Source organism: Nicotiana attenuata, unplaced genomic scaffold (genome assembly GCF_001879085.1).
Source record: "Nicotiana attenuata strain UT unplaced genomic scaffold, NIATTr2, whole genome shotgun sequence".
Classification (NCBI taxonomy): Eukaryota; Viridiplantae; Streptophyta; class Magnoliopsida; order Solanales; family Solanaceae; genus Nicotiana; species Nicotiana attenuata.
In genome coordinates this window covers 248296-255605 of record NW_017671550.1, presented here as the reverse complement: position 1 = coordinate 255605, position 7310 = coordinate 248296, and positions in this window count along the sequence as shown.

Sequence of the window (7310 nt, the reverse complement as noted above, 5' to 3'; positions counted from 1 at the left end):
TTTGGGGTTTCAAAGTAAAACCCTAGTCCAAACACAAAATCGAACTTACCAAAGAAAACCCCAAATTCTAGGGTTTCAGTTTGAATCAATTACAGAGATGAGGGGGCAAGCCATTGAAACAGACTCAGAGGTCTCTTTTAGAGACTTAGGAGAAAGCAAACAAATATAACAGCAAGTTCGAAACAACAGAGTGAAGAAACTAATTTGAAGCATAGTGAGAAACAGTAGAGGAAAACATGTTTAAGAAAAACCTGGGACTTAAACAAGTTTAGAAGAGAAAATAGATAGTATAATACTTAAGAAAAACGATTGAAGAAATATATTTAAAGGGAACTCAAACAAGGTCCAGTAAAACAGCAACACTTAAGAACATGGTAGAGAAATACAGTAGAAGAACACGAGAGCACCGGAACAGTATAGCAAAAGAACATACAGTAAAATACACTGGAATAAACATCTGAGATCATGGTATAGAAGCATAGTAGAAAAAAGAACGGAGCACAGTAGGAGAACATGCAACACAAAAACACAGTAGAGGACATGCATGGTAGAAAAGAAGACATAAGAACATAGTGTAGCCAAATACACACAAAGAAAAGAAAAGGAAAAGTCAGAGAAATAACTTAAGTTTTTCTGAAAACCCTGAAGCGGAAAGAAGCAATTTTTGAAAGGAAAATTAGGGAAAACGTTTGAAAACTCAGGTAGAGCACAGACATGCAACAAATCTAAGAAAAACAGAGAAAACCTCGAATAGCTAGGGTTTCAGAGGAACCCTAGAATGAGAAAGGCTTGGAAAAGGTCCGACCTAGGTCGGATAAGATAGAACCAGGCTCAAAATGCTTTGGATACGCCGGAGCAAGGCCGGAGAAGCCATGGAAACTTGAATCGGCAAAGATTCGAACGGACACCATCAAGGTTAGACCTCGAAACTTCGAACACCATGCGCTCAAGAATAGAGGGAGGTAAATATAGGCCACCAATGGCCTGAGAGGCCATGGATTCCGGTGAGTTGGAGGTTGAAAATGGTGGAAGGCGATTAGGGTTTCAAGAACATTCGAGAGAGTTTGAGAGGGGGAAGGTATTCAGAGGCGGCTGGCTAAACGAATAACGGGGGATTAGGGTATGGTGGGGAATTAAAAAGGAAAGGGGTAATCACGGTCGTTGATCAAAAGGATCAACGGCCTTGATTAAAAGGAGGCCGGGCGGGTTGGATAAACGGGTTAAGGGGTTGGGTTAAATTAGGATTGGGCTGGACCAGAATTGGGCTAGAAATTGGGTCAATTAGGGGGTCAAATTTGGCTATGATTAAAATACCAAATTGAAACGAAATGAGGCCAGCTTTTAAACATCCGGTTTTGTCCTTTTTATTTTATAAAATAGTAAAAAAGATTTTAAACACAAATTAAAAGTGCTGAACCAACTAATAATATATAAAAATTAATTTAAAAATATTGGACCCAATTTTACTGTCACGACCCATTTTCCATAATAGGTCATGATGGTGCCTAACACCATTGTCAGGCCAGCCGATGCGGAATGTGATTAAGTTCTCATTTTACTTTAGCCAAAGACAGTTATACTAGATTTTCGAATTTAAAGATAAGACCAGTAAAGATCAAAAAGTGCTAAAATAGCGATACAACCCCAAAATAAATGTCTACTACTGTGTGTGCCAGAACCTGGTGTCACAAGCTACGGGCGACTAGTAGAATATACACAAAAGAATAATACACTATCCTACTGTCTGAATCAGGATAGACAGAAACAAAAAGTACAAGAAAGGACTTCTTCGGCTGCGGATCGGCATGAAAGAGAAGCAGCTCACCGTAGAAGTCCCCAAGCGTGCTCACTGATGCGCACCAGGATGATGTCCAGATCCACCTGCCTCAAATCATGTACATTTAAGTACAGAAGCGTAGTATGAGTACATAAACCACATGTACTCAGTAAGTATCCCGTCTAATCTCGAAGAAGTAGAGACGAGAGGTCGACTTGATACTTACTAAGGTCAGGATAATATAATAATAAAGTGAGATATACAACATGAAGAATTTCCAATAACACAAGTTTAAGAGAAGAGTCATATTCATGTTCTTGACATAATTAAACTACCAGTTTTCCCTTTTTCATATTAAACAAGTGATCATGTCATATCAAAATGTAAGCATATAAATCATGCACAATCATGCCGAGGTCGACGGCCCGCTCCAACAGAAAATAAATTGTGCACTGCCGAGGGTCGAGCGGCACGAACCATAGATGCATCTATTCTCACCGAGGCGATCGGCCCGGTCCATAATCATCAAGAAAACATCAGGAAAGCACATAAGGCTCAATTACATACAAGGGAATTCCTACCAAGACTCAACAAACTCATAAGTTCACTTTTCATTTCCTCAAGTCTCTAGCAAATCATAAATGATCATATTGGCAATTTAAAACAAGAAATATTCCCCAATTAGACATGACGTGGGTCCTAAACTACACGAACAATTATCATTATAGTAGCTACGCACGGACTCTCGTCACCTAGTACGTACATAGCCCCCGCATTTAACAACAATTACTCATTTATAATCCTATGGGGACAATTCCCTCATACAAGGTTAGAAAGGAGACTCACCTCGCTCCAAAGTGCACTTCCAATGTCCAAGAACGAGACCAAGTCCTTAATTCGAAGCCGAACAATCCCAAACTAATCAAACGAAGTAAGAACTAGTAAATAAAGGCTTACAAGGTCGAACTCTAACTATTTAGGCCATTTTCTAACCATTAACAAAAGTTTCCTAAATTCCGACCCCGGGCCCACGTGCCCGGATTCCGAGATTTTTCGAAGGAAGCTGTTCTCTATCACCTAAGGATCACAAGTATATGATTTCTAGTTCATTACATGGAAAATTTTTATGACAAATTCTTAGTTTTATTAAAACCCTAGGTCTAGCTCAAATTCTTGATTTTTACTAAATTTTTGGTGTTTAATCTACCTAATATACATGTATTTAAGCTAAGGATGAAGGGAAATTACTTACCTTACCAAGTTATGTGGAAACCCTCTCTTGGAAGAACCCAAATCGCCTAAGTGTAGAGTGAAAAATGAGAGAAATGAGTTTGAGTTCGTATTAAATGAACCCTTCTGCCCCCAGTTATTTTCGCATCTGCGGAAGTATTTCCGCTTCTGCGGAATTTGGCTGCTTCTGCGGCTTTTGGGATTTGGGGCTCGACCGCTTCTACGGTCTGGGGGCCGCATAGGCGGAACCGCTTCTGCGTTCTCTGGGCCGCTTTTGCGGTTTTCCCTGGCCTGCCCCTTCTCCGCTTCTGCGATCTAATGACCGCATCTGCGGTCCCGCTTCTGCGGTCCAAGAACCGCAGATGCGGTTATGACAGAAGCAGCAAGCTTCAGTCATTTTCCAAATTCTAACTTCACTCGAGCCTCGCTCGTTTGACGCTCGGGGCTCCCGTGCCCTGCCCGAACATACCGACAAGTCTGAAATCACGAGGCGGGCCTACTCGAACCCTCGAAACACTCAAAACAACGCTAAATCGAGGAATCAACCCCAAAACCAAATGAATCAAATCATTGAACTTCAAGTTCTTAATTCTCCTCCAACGGGTCAAAACGCCCTTAAACTACTCGGATTGACACCAAATTTTATGGGTAAGTCTTAACTGATATTTCGGACTTGTACCAAGTTTCAGAATCGAAATATGAACCCGATACCTGGGAAAACAATGATTTCCTAGTTTATTTAAACCTTTGAAACTTTAACTTAACAATTTCACATAAAAATTCATTACTCGGGCTAGAGACCTCGGAATTCGATTCCGGGCATACGCGCAGGTCCCATATTTTCCCACGGACCCTCTGAAATTGTCAAATCACGATTCCGGGTCCGTTTCCCCAAAATGTTGACCGAAGTCAAACTTGGCCTTTTTAAAGAAACTTAAAGAAGCAACTAGACTTATTCTTGCTCAAAACTCTTCTAACTTCCGAACCACCCGTCCCCGCAAGTCATAAATTAGCTAAAGCAAGTGCGGGAAGTCTTATTTAAGGGAACGGGGTTCAAAAATGCAAAATGACCGGTTGGGTCGGTACATTCTCCACCTCTTAAACAAACGTTCGTCCTCGAACGGACATAGAAAAGTACCTGGACTGCTGAATAAGTGGGGATACTTGCTCTGCATCTCCTCCTCGGACTCCCAGGTTGCCTCCTCGACCGGTGTGCCCCTCCATTGGACTCTTACCGCAGAAATCCTCTTGGACCTCAACTGGCGATCCTGTCTATCAACAATGGCAACTGGCTCCTCCTCGTAGCCCAAGCTCTCATCTAACAGAATGGTACTGAAATCCAACACATGTGAATAGTCGGCATGATACTTCCGAAGCATCAATACATGGAAGACTAGATGAACTCTTGATAAACTGGGAGGTAAAGCAAGCTCATAGGCAACCTCTCCAACTCGCCTCAACACCTCAAAGGGGCCAATAAACCTTGGGCTTAGCTTGCCCTTCTTCCCAAACCTCATAATTCCGGTGAGACTTTCAAGAGAACCTTCTCGCCAATCGTGAATGATACGTCACGTGCCTTCTGATCCACGTAACTCTTCTGCCTGGACTGAGCTGTGCGGAGCCTCTCCTGAATCAACTTTACCTTATCCAAGGCATCCTATACCAAATCTGTGCCAAGTAACTTAGCCTCACCGGGCTCAAACCACCCAATAGGAGAACGACAACGCCGACCATACAATGCCTCATACGGGGCCATCTCTATGCTGGACTGATAGCTATTATTGTATGCAAACTCCGCCAAGGGCAAGAACTGATCCCACTGCCCTCCAAAGTCGATCACACATGCTCTAAGCATATCCTCTAAAATCTGAACAGTCCGCTCCAACTGCCCGTCAGTCTGAGGATGGAATGTCGTGCTGAGCTCTACGCGGGTCCCCAGCTTACTCTGACCAGCTCTCCAGAAATGGGAAGTGAACTGAGGGCCTCTGTCCGATATGATGGAAACCGGCACACCGTGCAACCTGACTATCTCCCGAATGTAAATCTGAGCATATCTCTCCGTCGTATAAGTAGTCGCCACCGGAATGAAGTGGGCCGACTTGGTCAACCAATCCACAATAACCCACACTAAATCAACCTTCCGCCGAGTCCGCGGCAACCCAACCACGAAATCCATGGTAATGCGCTCCCACTTCCATTCCGGAATGGGCATCTACTGAAGTAGGCCACCTGGCCTCTGGTGCTCATATTTGACCTGCTGGCAATTCAAACATCTAGCAACATACTCCACTATGTCCTTCTTTATCCTCCGCCACCAGTAGTGCTGTCTCAAGTCACGATACATCTTCGTGGCACCCGGATGAATGGAATACCTCGAACTGTGGGCCTCCTCTAGAATCCTCTCTCTCAAGCCATCAACATTAGGAACACATACACGGCCCTGTAGCCGTAACACACCATCCTTGCCAATAGAAATCTCCTTGGCACCTCCCTGAAGTACCGTCTCTCTGAGGACCGCCAAATGTGGATCATCGAACTATCGGGCCTTAATCTGCCCCAATAACGAAACTGAGCAACCACACATGCTAGAACTCGGCTGGGCTCCGAAATGTCCAACCTCACAAGTCTGTTAGCTAAAGACCGGATGTCCAAAGCTAATGGTCTCATCTCGGCAGGAATGAACGCCAAGCTACCTATACTCTCCGCCTTTCTGCTCAAGGCATCCGCGACCACATTCGCCTTACCTGGATGATAAAGAATGGTAATGTCATAATCCTTTAGTAACTCAAGCCACCTGCACTGCCTCAAATTAAGATCTCTCTGCTTGAACAAATGCTGCAAGCTGCGATGGTCGGTGTAAACCTCACATGACACCCCATACAAATAATGCCTCCATATCTTGAGAGCATGGACAATCGCCGCCAACTCTAGATCGTGCACAGGGTAATTCTTCTCATGAACCTTCAGCTGACGTGAAGCATATGCAATAACTCGCCCCTCCTGCATCAATACACATCCCAAGCCAACGCGAGAAGCGTCACAATACACTGTATACATCCCTGAACCGGAATGCAATACAAGAACTGGTGCCGTAGTCAAAGCCGTCTTGAGCTTCTGGAAGCTCTCCTCACAATCATCGGACCAACAGAACGGGGCACCCTTTTGGGTCAATCTGGTCAGAGGTGATGCAATAGATGAAAAGCCCTGCACAAATCGCCGGTAATAACCTGCTAACCCCAAGAAACTCCTGATCTCGGTCACTGAAGTAGGACGTGGCCAACTCTGAACTGCCTCAATCTTCTTGGGATCCACCTTAATACCCTCTCCTGACACTAGATGCCCCAAGAATGTTACTGACTCCAGCCAAAACTCACACTTGGAGAACTTAGCATAAAGCTGCTGCTCTCGCAAGGTCTGAAGCACTACTCTCAAATGCTGCTCGTGCTCCCCCAGGCTACGTGAGTATATCAGGATGTCGTCAATGAAGACGATGACAAAAGAATCAATATAAGGCCTGAACACCCTGTTCATCAGATCCATAAATGCCGCTGGAGCATTAGTCAAGCCAAAGGACATCACCAGAAACTCATAGTGGCCATATCTAGTCCTGAATGCGGTCTTCGGAACATCTGAATCCCGAATCTTCAACTGATGATACCCTGACCTCAGGTCGATCTTAGAGAACACCCTAGCACCCTGTAGCTGGTCAAACAAATCATCAATACGGGGTAATGGATACTTGTTTTTGATGGTGACTTTGTTCAACTGGCGGTAATCAATGCACATCCGCATAGTCCCATCCTTCTTCTTCACAAATAGCACTGGTGCACCCAAGGCGATACACTGGGCCTAACAAACCCTCTAGCTAACAATTCCTCCAACTGCTCCTTCAGCTGCTTCAGCTCCTTAGGAGCCATGCGGTACAGCGGGATAGATATAGGCTGAGTGGCTGGAGCCAAATCAATACAGAAGTCAATATCACGATCCGGAGGCATACCAGGAAGATCAGAAGGAAAAACATCGGCGAACTCTCAGACTACTGGCACTGAATCAATCGTCGGGGACTCTACGGTGGTGTCTCGCACATAAGCTAGGTAGGCCAAACATCCCTTCTCTACCATGTGCTGAGCCTTCAGGAAAGAAATGACCCTGCTAGGCGTATCAACTGTGGAACCCTTCCACTCCAATCTCGGCAACCCTGGCATCGCTAGAGAAACAGTCTTGGCATGGCAACCTAGAACGACGTGATATGGAGATAACCAATCCATGCCCAGAATAACCTCAAAATCGATCATATCGAGCA